This window comes from Pinus tabuliformis, chromosome Q, assembly GCF_031772625.1.
Source record: "Pinus tabuliformis cultivar Carrire ecotype Pingquan chromosome Q, CPIR1, whole genome shotgun sequence".
Lineage (NCBI taxonomy): Eukaryota > Viridiplantae > Streptophyta > Pinopsida > Pinales > Pinaceae > Pinus > Pinus tabuliformis.
In genome coordinates, this window is record NC_142296.1 from 618,239,244 (window position 1) to 618,255,196 (window position 15,953).

Below are 15,953 nucleotides of genomic sequence, written 5' to 3' on the forward strand. Positions count from 1 at the left end.
TGTCTCTCTTCAGTTGATCTTCAGTTCTTGAGTCCACTTGGAGAACCTTGCTTCCACTTGGAGAAACAGAGCCTCTGACTCATCACAAGGCGAAATCCCTGATCCAAGTGTCATTTTTGGAAGATTCCAGAGCAATGACTCAGTGTGCCACTTGTCCCATCTCGCTCAGCGTAGGTGGCCTTTGTTCTACCTGCTTTGCAACGCAGGTACACCATGGAGGAGTTGAGTTTCAGCGCAGAAGCCTAGTGGAGCACCTGCTTTGATTTCAGGATTGCTTGTTTTTGAGTGTTTTCAGGTGGAGAACTGATCTGAGAGCTGTTGGTTTGCTGATCTTGTTCCTATAGGGGTAGGAACATCATGTTTAGGGACTTTGGATCCCTTGGATTATTGACAATTCATGCCTGATGCTGCAAGGCACAAAATTGTCTATAACACATGATGTAGATGTACAATTCGTAAAATGCAATCTAAGATGATAAACAATCATTTAATCTTCTTTTTGCAATGAAAATCCTAGCTACTAAAGAAAGAGAGATGATATTCTTTCAACATAGAGCAGAGAGCACACACTAGATGCACTGTCCTAAATCAAACCAACAAGAAATCTAAATGCAAATGCAGATGCATGTATTTGTTTTCAGCTTTCTTAATGTGTGGATGACAAGAATAATGCTAAGTACAAATCTAAATTATTTTTCAAAGCGACATTACTAACAAATTTCTCTTCAAAACGAAAGGAAGATAATGATGACACTTTACTATTTTGAATCGAAAACTGCTTTTGACACTTGAAAAACTACTAATTTAAATCAAATACAATAGTAACTGTATAATCAACCATCAAGAACAATGGAATTCTTTTCTTTGACTGAAAACAACACTTGCGACGCTTTCAAATCAAAAGATGGCAGTTCGACTATGCTACTACTTCGTAAAAGAGAACTGAAAATGATGGAAAATACATAAAAAAAATTCACGCTTCTTTGCACAATGGAGGCAGAATGATGGAAAGGAAGGGGGTTTCCATAGTGGTATACTGATCACAGACAGCAAAACTCCAGAATAGAGTTGAAAAGAGTGAAGAAAAACCAAGACCTGGAGGCAAAATTAGACTTTTCTGATCATCGCACCTGTAACACAGGGAAAGAGGGATGCATCCCACCTACTGCACACAGGAGGTGCGATGCATACTAGTTTCCTTGAAGAGAGGGTGTGATGGTACCAGGATGAGACTTTACTTGGCTCTTGGTCATAGTTTGCAACTCATTTCAGGGATTTAGGCCGAGCAAATGATGTACAGTAAATAGAAATCACAGGGTTGATCTAATGAGGTTACTAGAGCCACCACTAGGGCAATTAGAAAGTTCACAAATCGATTGTTCAGTTTATAAACAAAACCCGGAGATAGACTAAAGCAGCATTGATCTACTTTGCACTTGCATAGAAAATTCAGTTCGAAGGCTAGCTGGCTTGACTTTAGGCTCCATCTGTAAGTTTATAAAACAAACAAATATGGACAAACAAACAATCTATTCGATCCCCATCGGAGTCACCATTTTGTTATTGGGAAATATAGTGTCCACTCAGATCTGGTAGTCCCACTAAGACTGGTAGCTATCTTAGAAACCAACAAACTAAAACCACTTTCGTTTTCCTTTATGAAAAGTAGATAAGAGTGGAATGAAGGACACCAACCTCAATCTTGCGCTTGGTTCCTTGCTTGATTCCTCTCCTTTCTGACAGATCCTTGCCGCTTCTCCTTCATCTACCTGGCTTCAAAGAGCACCTATGGAATCAAAGCAGCATAATACTATCGAAGAATAGAGATCTACTATCATAAACAATATAGGACCAGATATATTGACCACACAAATGCATATATCATCAAACATACAAGAATGTGGAGGAAAACTTGAATAGCTTTATTAATAATCAAGAATAGTAAAGAGGATTACAACCAATTGTTTTGACCCAGCGTCATCCTCCAGCATGAAAGCCCTTCTTTCACCTCATGAAAAGCTTAGATCACCCAACACTATGATATTCCAACAAGAAACCAACAGCACTTCCTTATAAGATACAAAATTCCAGCCTAGGGATCTCTGGGATAAGGGATCCATATATGGATGATTGCAGGGGGGTGAGTCAGCTTCTTGGATTCTGATTAGTGTCCTCTCTCTGATAGTTCTTGATTCCACTTGGAGATTGATGATCTCTCACTCATCCCTGGGAAAATTCAGAGAGGCAAGTGTCACAGGAGAAGTTTCTGGAAGATTCCAGGATCATCCACCTCACATACTGCCTCTGCCATTTTTCCACTCTTGCCCATCGCACCCCAGAGAAGGGATTTTCTATATGCATCGCACCTCCCGTGTGCATTAAGTGGGATGAATCACACTTTGACCATGGAGCAGGTGAGATGGTCTAGTTTTGACCAGTTCTTAGCAGTTTTTCACGGAGAACTTCTGGGAGATGATGTAATTAGTTGACCTTGTTCTTTTAGGGTATGGAACAACACTTTTAGGGACTTAGGAGCCCTTGGTTTATGGACATGTCTGATTGGGGTTGTCGTGCCCAAAAATGTCTATAACACTAAGGATGAAGATGTCTTGAAGAGGTATCCAATTTTACAACAATTTCAAGATGTATTCTTAGCGGATATTTAAAATTTGTCGCCTCATATGGAAATGTACTATTCTATTGAGTTCGTACTAGGAGAAACACCAACATCAAAGGCACCATATTGGATGAGTACTCCAGAGTTAGTATAACTGAACTTCTAGTTGAAGGAAATGCTCGACAAGGGATACATCATGCCAAGTGTGTTGTGTTGGGGTGCACCGGTATTGTTTGTGAAGAAGGAGGATGGTACTCTCAGGTTGTGTATTGACCACAGGTAGTTGAACAAGGTGATGATTAGGAATAGGTACCCTTTGTTACAGATTGATGACTTCGTTGATCAGTTGAAGGGAGCAATAATTTTCTCTAAGATTGATTTGAGATTAGGATACAATTAGGTACACATAAAAGAAGAGGACATCTACAAGACTGATTTCCAGACTAGGTATGGGCATTATGAGTTTATTGTAGTTCCTTTTGGTTTGACTAATTCTCTAGCTACCTTCATGTGTTTGATGAATAGTGGGTTGCATCCTTATTTAGACAAGTTTTTTATGTATTCATTGATGAAATATTGATATATTCTAAGAATTAGGAAGAGCATGCCAAACACTTAGTAGGAGTATTGACATTGCTAAAAGAGCATCATTTGTATGCCAATATTAGTAAACTGAGTTTATTTCAGACAGAGGTTCATTACTTGGGGCATGTTGTTTCCAAGGAAAGCATAAAAATGTACTTAGAAAAGATCAAAGCTATGATGGAATGGGAAACTCCTTGGAATGTGGATGAGTTCAAATCATTCATGGGGTTAGCAGGTTATTATAGGAGGTTCATCACTAACTTCTCATAGGTTTCTGATCATATTACATCATTTCAGAGGAAAAGAAATAAATTTGAATGGACAGAGGAATGTGCATCATGTTTTGAGCAGTTAAATCAATTACTGAAAAATGCTCCAGCTCTAAAGATTTCATACCTGGACAAAGAGTTTGTCATATGTACATATACTTGCAAGAGAGGACTTGGTGGAGTCTTGATGTAGGAGGGATTGGTGTATGCTACGAATCAAGGAAATTGAATGAGCATGATCAGAACTGTGTGACACATGATATTTAGTTAGCAATGATCATCCATGCATTGAAGATGTGGAGGCCCTATCTTCTTGATAGGAAGTTTGTTTTGATGAGTGATCATAGTGGATTGAGATACTTATTTGACCAACTGAATTTAAACTCTAGGCAAGCTAGGTGGTTGGATATGATCAGTGAGTTTGACTTTGAAATTAGGTACATTAAGGGTAAAGAGAACAGGGTCGCATACGCTCTTAGTAGGAGAGTACAGGTAAATCACATAGTAGCTATGATTTCATATGGGACAGATTTACAGGAGTAGATCTTGTAGGTAGGATAACATGATGATAGGTACCAACAACTTAGGCACAGGTTACAATAGTAGGGTATAGGTGGAAAGGATGTGGACTATCATCTACAAAAAATGTTTTGGTGAGATTTAGGGACATGATCTATGCGCCAGACAACAATGAAGTTAAGAATCTTATCTTGAGGGAATTTCATGTTAATCCATATTTGGGTCACCCGGGATATCATAATACATTGATGGTTGTGAAGAAGTTCTACTACTGGCTGAATTTGAAGAAAGAGGTGGCAGAGTTTGTTGCGAGATGCTTGGATTGTCAACAAGTAAAAGTGGAGTGTAAGCATCCAAGTGGGTTACTACAGCCGATTATGATTCCAGAGTGGAAATGGAGGTCATTTCCATGGATTTTTTTATAGGTTTTCCGAGGACATCTAGATAGTATGATTCCATCATGGTTGTGGTTAACAGGTTGACTAAGGTAAAGCACTTCATTCTAGTGAAGTCTACGAATTCAACTGGTGAGGTAGCACACAAATTCATTAGAGATATAGTGAGGTTGCGTGTTGTTCCAAAGAAGATTGTGTTAGATAGAGATGCCAAGTTCAATTTAAGATTCTGGAAAGAATTGTTTGTAGGTTTGGGTACAGAGTTGACCTTTAGTACATCTTATCATCCACAGACAGATGGACAGATAGAGAGGGTCAATAGGATTTTGCAGGACATGTTGAGAATGTATTTATGCATTAGAAACGAAAGTGGGAAGAGTATCTTCCACAGGTGTATTTTGCGTATAATAATGGGTATTAGAAATCTTTTAATGTGAGTCCATTTGAGGCACTTTATGGGTAGAGTTTTAATACTCTTATCAATTGGAGTGATCCAGTGAAGAGCATGTTGATTGGACCAAATATGTTGGCAGAAACAGAATAGGAAATGCAAGTAATCAAGAAGAATCTAAAGGCAACACAGGATCGAAAGAAGAGCTATGCAGATCAACATAAGGTGTTTAAGGAGTTTCAAGTTGGGGAATAGGTGTAGTTGCGCATCAAGCCCAAGAAGAGATCCTTGAGGATTAGATCATGTGCCAAGCTGGCACCTCAATATTGTGGGCCTTTTGAGATTCTTGAGAGGATTGGATGAGTAGCCTATCGAATTTCACTACCTCCAACAGTGAAATTCCATGATTTGTTCCATGTGTCATTGCTTAAGCAATATGTGAATGATGTCGATCATGTGATTGACTGAATCGTATTGTAGGTGGAAACAAAAGGAGAATTCCAACCAGACCTTAATGCATTTTGCAATGAAAAATGCTTATGCTCCAGAATTGAGCAATCAAGCAAGTTAAAGTCTAGTGGAAGAAATTTGGGCCCAATGAAGCTACATGGGATATGGTTGATCAGATGTGGGCTATGTTTCCTTCTTTATTCGATGTTTGAGTGGATTTCTCTTGGCATATGTTTTGATGTTGTGTTTTGGTTGTGTCTATATATGCATATGTTGTAAATATTGTATCGATTTATGTTCATGATGTGTTCGTTATTTTTTAGAAGATGGATATGATTTAAATGTTGTACTGATCTATGTTATAAAAATACAATAAGTGATATGGTGTTCATGATGTGTTGGTTATGTTTTAGCAGATGGATATGATGTGAATGTTGTATTGAGATATGTTATAAAGCTTGGTAGGAAACATGTTCTTGTTGGTTTATAAGTTTCATTGAACACTGAAGACATTGTTCCCCCAAGGGGGAGGGTCCGATAATAGCCTTGGTTAAAAATTCATGTAATAAAGTTAATAAACGAAAAATAATAAACAATATCACGAGACATCTATTCCAAGTTGAATGCTAGGAAAAACATTGTGATGGGGATCATTGGTGATAAATTTATGGCTATGGAAATTGGAAAAGGCATTGGCAAAGGTAAAGTGGAATTAATTGGCTTTTTTTATGAAATAATGGAAAATAGGAGAAAGGGAAGGTGAAAGGTCACAAAATTTCATGTGAGTAAAATTGAAGCTAAAATAGAGAAAAATGAAGAAAATAGAGGCCTCAATAATAAAAAGGATTATGAGGACCAGCTCTCAACCTTTTTCAGTTTGGTCTTTGAAACTTTCATTCTATTATCTCTCATACTCTTGCACACTTAGAGTTTTCTTGGAGCACTCTTGGAAGATTGCGGCATACTTTAGATTTCAAGAAATAAGGAAAAGGAAAAGGAAAAGAAGGAAAGTGCAAGGGGACAATGAGATCAACAACTACAACAGATTTTCTTTGTAGGTATTGAGTTTCGTGTAAGATTTCCTTGCTAGTTTTTGCATGCATAGCATATGAATGTGGTTATTTGGTTATGATCTATCATTTGCATGGAGAATTGCCTAGATTGATAGTGGTTTTTCCTAGCCTTTCCATTTCTTAGATAACCATGGTGTTGTGGGTGTTCCCATTTGTTTCCTAGTTGGTGCTCATGTTCCTTATGGTTGTGGGTTGATTTATTAGCTCCTGGAGCCTTGGTTGGACAAACGCTCTGGAAGACCTAAAATAGTTTGGGTTGAGTTACTAGTACTAGAAGCCTTGTCTGGAAAGACAATCTAGAGCTCTTGGTAGATTGAGTTACTAGTCCTAGAGCCTTGGTTGAACAAATGCTCTGGAGCTTTGTGGCAGCTATGGGTTGAATTCCTAATCCTAGAGCTGGGTTGGAACAAACGCTCTGAAGCCCTGCACAACTTGCGTAGAAACCGATCTAATGATGGTTAGTGGTGTTCGACCATGAGGTGGAATCACTAGTTAAGGGTTGATGTGGTTTGGCCTCTGGAAGCTCTAGTTTGGTTGTGTGTTGTTTATTCCATGAGATCCCACATTCATGCTCAGAATATGGCACGGGGTGATTGACTGAATGAGAGATTTGGTTCAACCCAATATATGGTTGGGTTGTACGTGGAAGTCCCTAAATTGGATGGTTTTTCATATGTTAATAAGATATATTTTCCTCTTATATTTCATGAGTAGTTATTTCGTATTGTTATGTTGCTTTAATGGTTGTTCTATCATTGATATTACTCTAGTTATAAGCATGGTTTTATGACAGACTTGAGTTATGGCTCTCATCATGTTTTTGCTAGTGGATGAATTATTATTGAATGGATGACCTAATATATGATATTGTAGCTATTTTGAGAGGGCTTTAGACCTTCTTGATGATTCTCAAATAAGTATGAGACCCCTATGTTCAGATGTGTAATTATGACCTGTACATTAAATGTTCATGATGAGCTTGAAAAAATGCATGTCATGGTTAGTATGGGTCAGGTTAAGTCCTTGATCAAGTTTTGAATTAAAGGAATTTTTTCTGTCATTTATCATCTCTGAGAGTTTCAAAAAGTTTTTCGTAGAGGTCTAGATCACAGCCTTGAAAAGGTGGCTTAGATCTTGGGGTTGCTAACACAAAACTAAGTAATTTTGTCTATAGTCGCCAAGAAGTAGGCTTATGGGAGAAACTGGAGGGTTACACTCGTTGAATTGACTTGTCATGGGAGTGACTAGGAGTTTAGATCACTAAAAGGTCAATTTTACTCAAGGGTTGGGCACCTCGAGTGTTTGGTTAACTTGTAGGGGTCCTGTAGCTCATAAGGAATGTCAATTTGGTTTCATTTCGTCGATTACACTTCCTTAACTTTTCTTAGGAGGTTGAGTCATATCATAGTAAGTCTTTGTCACATATTTACCCCAATGGATTGGTAATATTTGGTAAGTGTGGGGGGAGGGTGTTACAGACACAAAAAATCCTATGTGCAAGAATACGAAGCCCCACCCTGCATGGCGATGTCAAATAATTTTACAAGACCTTTGATGTATGTTAGTGAGTCGGTAAGCAATGAAAAAGAGACAATATTCCCTTGGTTTCCCAGCTCACCCTACAACCATTTAAAAAATGGGAAATCAAATTTGTGGGCTCAATTAGCCCACCTACAAGAAGGATTGGTGCGCGATACTTCATTACCACTACTAACTATTTGACCCACTAGGTAGAAGCCAAACAAGTCAAATATTGTAGTATAGAGACAACTACATATTTATTGTTTGATAATTTAGTGACTAGATTTGGTTATCCACGGATCCTGATGAGTGATCAAGGCACTCATTTTCTGAATAAGACCATTGTAGCACTAAAAAAGGAGTTTCACATTTACCATCAGAAGAGAACTCCTTACCATCCCCAAGATAATGGTATAGTGGAGCCATTTAACGAGATCCTAGAGAAAACACTCACTAAGGTGTGCAATGTGTAGTGTGATAAGTGGGGCTTGATGATACTAGTGGTCTTGTGGGTGTATAGAACCACATGCAATAATTTAACTAGATATGCACACTTCCAACTAGTATATAGTCATTATGCATTAATTCCCATGAAATTTTTGGTACTCAGTTTTCCATTACAATAGCTATGAGGCTGGCAGAACCTGACACAATGGAGAAAAGACTATAATAGCTCCTATAGGTAGAGGAAGACCACGTAGTAGTTGAGTTCCACAAGGATGTGCAAAAATAAAGAGAGAAATCATGGCACGATAGGAGAATTAAAAAATTTGTTTAAACTTGGAGACTTGTTGTTGCTATATGACAATAATTTTTTTAAAGAGCCCAGAAAAAGTCTAGATGCATTGGTTGGGACCATATGTGATCAAGCAAGTGATTGATGTGGGAGTTGTGCAACTAGAAAATCTATATGGTACCCCATGAGAATAATTTTGCAACGAGAGCCAATTGAACTTGTATAGATACAACATCACTCCTATGTACCATGCATAAGGAGACAGGAAAAATTACATCTTGGTACATAAATAAAGCAAGTTATTTCTTTTCTAGATTTAAGGTGTAGCCAGTTACTAGAGTAAGTGTGTAGTAGTTTATCACCAATTTTTGGTAGCATAAGCTTGTGTTTTATCAAAGAATAAATACATTACATAAGGTGGGATAAGTATTGTGCATTAGGGAAGTTTCACACGGTATTTGTGCCGTAGTGTGCAACATGTAGTGTTGGGGGCATACTCCATCAAAAATGAATGACAAGTTGATGAATGGGAAATAGGATGGAAAATGGTGAAGAGTGACATTCTCAGTATATATTTAGGTGGAAAAGTGTTAAATATAGGTGATAAGACCCATCCTTCATTACCAATAAAGGGAAGTTATCATTAGGGAAACTGTCACCATTAGGGTGTAATCACAGTTGGGAACTGTGTTTGTACAACTCACCTATAATGCGAGGACAACAAGGTAATTGTTGAATTTCCTAGTATTATTCCACTACATTAAATTGATGGTAAAAAATGGGATAATTATGAGGACATGAATAAGAGAAGGAAGTCGTTTTCATGAGGCCCATTTATACACAGTGTAATTTTGGGAGAACAGAGTTGAAGTAGGTTTATGATCCAGAGTTAGTAGCCAAGTGAACAAACGCACTCGAGGGATAAGATTTAGAAGTTAAGGTATTGTATTTGAAAGTGACCATTGGAGAAGAATGGGGAAGAGATAATATCACCAAGAGAATGATGATCATGTACTAAACAAACTCTATTCCTTCAAAATCCTGAAGCCAAACAACTGTAGGAAGAAACTATGTTGCCAAAGGTAGAGAACTCAAGGATAGTCTAAGAAGATACTAGTGCCATGTCCAGTTCCAGGTTGGTAGGACTGTTAGTTTTGTTAGGATGTAGAGAAAAGCCCCAATATGTTACACCAAGGAAGAAGATAGCCCCCACCCATTTTAGTACCACATGAAGAAAAGCACTCGATGGAGATATTGTGCCTAGTGCCTATTGTTTGAAGTGAAAGGAAATACAAAGACATATTGAGAGAATGAGGTATGTCAATCATGATATCCATGATCCTACCAAATTTCCCAACCTAGAAGATTATACTCAATATGTAGATAAGGTCAACCCTAAGGTGACTAAGTTGGAGCCGTAGGAGTGGGCCGCTAACTAAAGTTAAGCATCATACTCAATCTATTCATTATTCCACAGTTTAGGAGGGGAATTGAGGTGAAGGTTGCCTCTAACTATAAAAACTAATAACACTGACCCTTGACATGTTTCATGATATCACTAACATATCCATTAAAGGAGATGATCCAGAGCTATTGATTATAGATAAATACCAAAACCTTGGTCTGTAAGTTAGAAAGGATTTCAAAACATTTAGGGTATTTTGGGGTGATAAATTTTCCCAGATTAATGACAAGTCCACCTGGTTTGGTACATAGGAACTATCCTGCAAAGTGATGTGGAAGTGTTGAAAGGGGAGAAGATTAGTTGGGCACCATATTTGCTGAAATAGCTTTAACAAGATAGGTTGGACGTATAGGAAACTAATGTCAAATTCCACTATGCTTTCCATTTGATATTGATCACTTTATTATCATGGGAAATCCTAGAAGCATTTCAGTCAATAGGGAATCCATCTCAACCCATACAAGTGGATCACTTCTATAATATATGGACCTCTGATGACTGAGAGAGGAAGAAGGACAACATTATTATGTTCTTCTTGAATGGTGATATGCTAGGGGACATTATCTGAAAGACACCACACTTGAATGAGGATGTGGTGGAAGAATTCTAAGGCGTTACCACATTCAAGGATTAGAGCTCACTAGAGTGGATGGGGCCATCTTTGTACTCATAGGGAAAAAAGTGGAAAGAGGACCAAACAAATGAGGAAGGAAGGAGAGTGGAGTGGAAAATGTGGGGTTCAAAACATGAGTAGTACAAATGGAAGGGGAAAATTCCGAAAGGGCCATGTGGATAGGATTTTTTTGATCTTGAGAAAACCCAAGAAGAGTTTGGAACACCAACCTCATTAATTGTGATTAACAAGACAAGGGTAGGAAAATATTCATTATGCCAACAAAAGATCAAACTGCAAGGTGGATTAACTTCATAGTCCACCTCCTCATCCTCCTACAAATCCATCTGACATAATAAAACAAAAGGACCCTTTTCATTAGGAGTGGGTACATATTGGACCATAATTACACAGGATGGCACAACAAGGAGATAAGAACTAAGGAGGAAAAGTAAATGGGGACACCCTTCACAGACTCTCTAGGATAGTATGGGGCCACATGGTAGGTCAAACCTATCATCCTTTTGAGAAAAAACACTGAAGAAACTTCTAAGGAAAGCACTACCGTACTTATGAAAACCCTTTGATAGTCATAGAGTCCATTTTTTCACCAACTCTATCAACCTCCCATAATAGAGTCATCAAACTTCTTTACAATAATACTATTATATTCTTGGAAAGGAGTCCTTATGCTAATGGAAAGCATCTAAGAATCCTCCAAGATTTATATTCCATGATGGGAATGACTATTAATACCAACAAAACAAAAGTAATGATAATTTAATCCAGGAATATTACAAATAATACCTTCATATATGACAACAACAACTTAGAGGAAGTTCACTCATACAAACACCTTGGATCAATATCCATCACAAGCTCAACTAGAATTATAACATTGAGAGAATGATCTTGTATTGTGGATATCTTACTCTGGACTTGAAACAATTTAAGTTACTAGATATTTGGATATGGGATTGAAAGAAACTCATCTTTGAGAATCTTGTCACTCGTATTATTTTATATATATGTGAGGTATAGGGATGTGTTGATGGTGTTGGACCCACCAACATGTCAAGGGGATATCCTCGGTAAGAAGTCCCAATTAGACCTTAGACCATTTGGTTTAGGATTCCCAACAGTGGGTCGTAAAGAAATGCCTTTACCACGATATCGCATAGAGGCAAGTAAGATAACTCTATCAGTAGCAAGGGTGTGATTTCTGCAGTGAGTCAAGGAAGGTGTATGAGAGGTTCTAACACATGGAGGGTGAGATGAGTGCACCCCTTGGCAACCTGTAATAATACTCAGCTCGGAAGTGAACACGCGAGCGAAGATGCATCACAAGTTGGAAAGCAAGTCAGTCGACAATCTAAAGTGATGGTTAAACCAACAACAAATCTACAACAAGATTCATATAATCACATACAAAACAGTTCATACACAACTACGTAAGTTAAACAACATACATCGCTAGAGCAACCAAAACAGTCCAACTACAATAACAACATATGCATGAAAAAGTGTTGGCTCTTATTATATAAATAAGTGTAAGTTCCAATAATATAATACATCCATGTAAACCCGCTAGCCCCAATAGTGGAATGTTACAACCACATATGCCTGCTCCTCCAAAGAGATGTACTAGCTCCGTGCAGTGGAGAAGCCAAGGCGCGTTACAATACTATCCAAGCTTTCTCCAAGATAGTCTTATTGGAAGCTTGGCTGACCAGAAGCCTATATAATGAGTTATGAGGGACTATTTATAGCTAGGGAAAATTTTAAGAACCCCCCCAAATTTACATGTATAATAAATGGGCGAATCTCCATGGTATATAGGAAAAATGGAAGGCGATTTTATCAATAATATGATATGTATATATATATTTTTTGGCGAATCTCTCACCAGGCATGGCGAATATTTTACTCAATTATAAAATCTTGTGTTTATTGAATACACAAATGAAATCATTGCATTTCTTTAAAATATCTTTTGAAATCAAAATTACCGAAATTACATATTGATAACCTAGTAGGTGTAGGATAAAATTCACCCGTGCCATTCACAGAAAACATGAGAAAAAACCTGTTACTATATATAAAACCAAGAAAAATTCAAATTCATCACTTCTAGGGAACTCATAACCACCCTGCCAATACACAAGTATGTTCCTGTTTGCAATTAGAAAAATTACCCAAATTACAATCTGTTTACTCCAGCATATGTTGGAAAGTTATAGAAGGATGACTAGTGTAATAAATCCATTCCTTTTAGCTCTGGATTTGTTTCAGTTTAAAACAGAAGTATACAAATATACTTGTCCAATGTCTATGCTTTAACCATTCACCTTAAGATGTTTTTACAATATAATTTCCTAAGTCTATTTAATATCTTCATTATCGTAAAAACCAACTTATATCCATCTTAACTCCACATCTACCACTCTTAGGGGGATGAAATCTTTTTATCCCTCTGAGCACTTGGTAGACCCAGAATTAAGATGGATCTAAGATGATAGAATTTCCCCTTTAAATAGTCTATGCTCACATGAATACCATGGTATTACCATGGGTCAATACCATGGGTTATCATAAACCTGGAGCTTAAAAATTACTATTAGTAATTTATAAAAATTAATAAAATTAATAGTTGATTTTTATTTTATTTTTTATTTTAACCAAGCTAAAATGTTTAACATACATTAAATTACAACATCCATTTTTACTCTTGATCAGATCAAATATTTTTTCACTCTATGCTAGTTTGCATATCACGATATTTGATACCTCTCGGGGGTTAGTAGATCCAGAGTAAAGATGGATCTATGCTGGTTTAATTCCCCCATTTAAATAGGCTACATTCCAGGTGAATACCATGGGTCAATACCATGTGCCATTTTGGTGAATACCATGGGTCAATACCATGTGCCATTTTTATTTTTATTAATACTAATATTAGGGTTAATAATGTTTTTTTGCATGGTATTAATAACAATCTAGTCCATGGTATTTGTCCCATAGTATTTTGCCCATAGGTTTCACCTAAATATAACGCATTTTTTGAGTGTTCGTAAATATAAGGTGACTTATGGAGTAAATATAAAAAAATGTTTTATTTGTTTACCATACCTCTCGTTTATTTATATTTTTATTAATTTACCATACCTCTTTTACAAATATGGTATTTGGCCCATAGGATTCACTTAAATAAAACCTATTCTTGAAAATGGGCGAATGGATTCACTTAAATAAAACCTATTCTTGAAAATGGGCGAATGGATTCACTTAAATAAAACCTATTCTTGAAAATGGGCGAATGGAAAGTTGTAACTCCTAATTTCAAGGGCTAAATTTACCTTTTTTACCCTCTCCCTGAAAAGAAGGTGGGCTATTTTAGGTGATTTGTAAAAATGTACTATGATACAAAATAATCGCCCACTAAAAATTTAAAACCCCTTAATTTCGCCAAAGGGCGAACATTCGCCCCTAAAATCACCCCTATTTATAGCAAAGGGTGGAGTGGCCCTTGACATTCCCCTTTGTGAATGTTCAACTACGCTCTTAACTCTTCACCTGCTCTATGATTGTTACATCCACTATTAACACTTGACTTACATTTGAAATGACTTAACATTACAATGCACATGTACACATGTGAACAAAAAGGCTTGAGCAAGTCAACCAGACATCACTCTGACTTAGACAACTATAGAAGTCCAACTACTCAACATCTTGATGCTAATCAACAGTAACATATTGATGCCAAGCTCTGTAGTCCTTGATAGTTACTATGTGTTCCACGATGACATTCATTTGAAACCTGACCCTTGCCTCCATATCATCTGGGTACGCTTCTTGGGCTCCTCTATCAAACTTGTCTGAAAGCATGAGCATCATTGTCTTCAATGTGTTCAGACTAGCAACATACTTATGCATGATGTCTACACTGATAGGCAAGTCTAGGCTGGTGGCGATGCACATCAACTCGTTGAAGTATGAGTCAAGCACTAGTCGAACCTGCTTCTTTGTCTTCACCTGAGTGAGAGTCCCGATTGATGGGATCACATGCGTGTGCACCACAATATCCCTACTCTTGAATACTCATGCATGGGAGGCTTGTATGTTAGTGATGAACTGTAGGAGCTCTTCATAATTCCATACGTAACTCCAGATATGTGCCTTCAACTCGACCGCATTGACCCTCATCATCTTTGGCAAGTGAAGCGACACTCCCTTGTACTTCATCGTCCATGTTTGCATGTCATCAACAGAAGCATGCACATTTGTCAAGATGTGTGCTCTTCTAGCACATTACTATTGCCATCCGTTGAGATGGACGACTGCCTTGTGGATAGTACCAAAATTGGAGTACAATCCTCACATAACTATGTCATGAGACAAAACTTCATCTAGTATTGCCTTCTTCAATTCAACTCAAGCAGACATTGTCACCAAGTCTCCTCCTTTCTTGGCAGTTTGTAGTTCCTTTACCATTCGCTCATTCTCAGCTATTAGTAAGTGAACACTTGAGCTAGTGGCTTCGGCATACACTCTGGTTTCATCGTCCAAGGCAGCTAGATGTTTGCGCACATCAGTCACGATCACTCATTCTTCAACTTGCGCATGAGATGTTTGATCCTCTGGAGTTGACACTCTGTGAGATTGCACAACTCTATGTTAGGATTCATCAAATCAGATTTTGTGCATCTCTTCTTCCAGCTGATCACTAAGGATCTCAGTGCCTCCTTGTTCATCTGAGACTTTCTCATCATCTGGATGCATTGAAGTGGGTGAGTCGACCTCTTTGTGGTGAGGCATGAGGTTGGTGTCCTATTCCAACTCTTGCTGCTTCATGTCTGCATCCAGTTGTTGAAGTGCTTGTTCTATCTCATGAGCGAAGTCTTTCTCCTACGATGGTTCACCCTGTTCACCTGATGTCAGTTGTTCAGATGAATCAACTACTTGCACAGGTGATGCTTCGTCTGTTTACACATGTTGTGCCCCCTGCTTTATATGTTGTTGTCGCACTTCCCTCTCTTGTTTGCGCAGCTTTTATTCCTTTCAGAGTTTCTCCCTCAGCTCATACAACTCCTTCTCTTCTTCTTCCATTCTCTTCTTGTCCTTCTTCCTTCGTGTGGTTCTCTTGTTGCGCTACTACCTCTTTACCTCTATAGCCATAGTTTCTTTCTCTACAAGTGGATCTACTCGAAACTTATAGCTTTTCTCCTCCTCCATGTGGTCAATAATCTTCCCCTTCCCATCGTCATGCACTGTTATGTTTGGCTATGTTACCACTGTTACTATTGTTGGTGCTCTCCA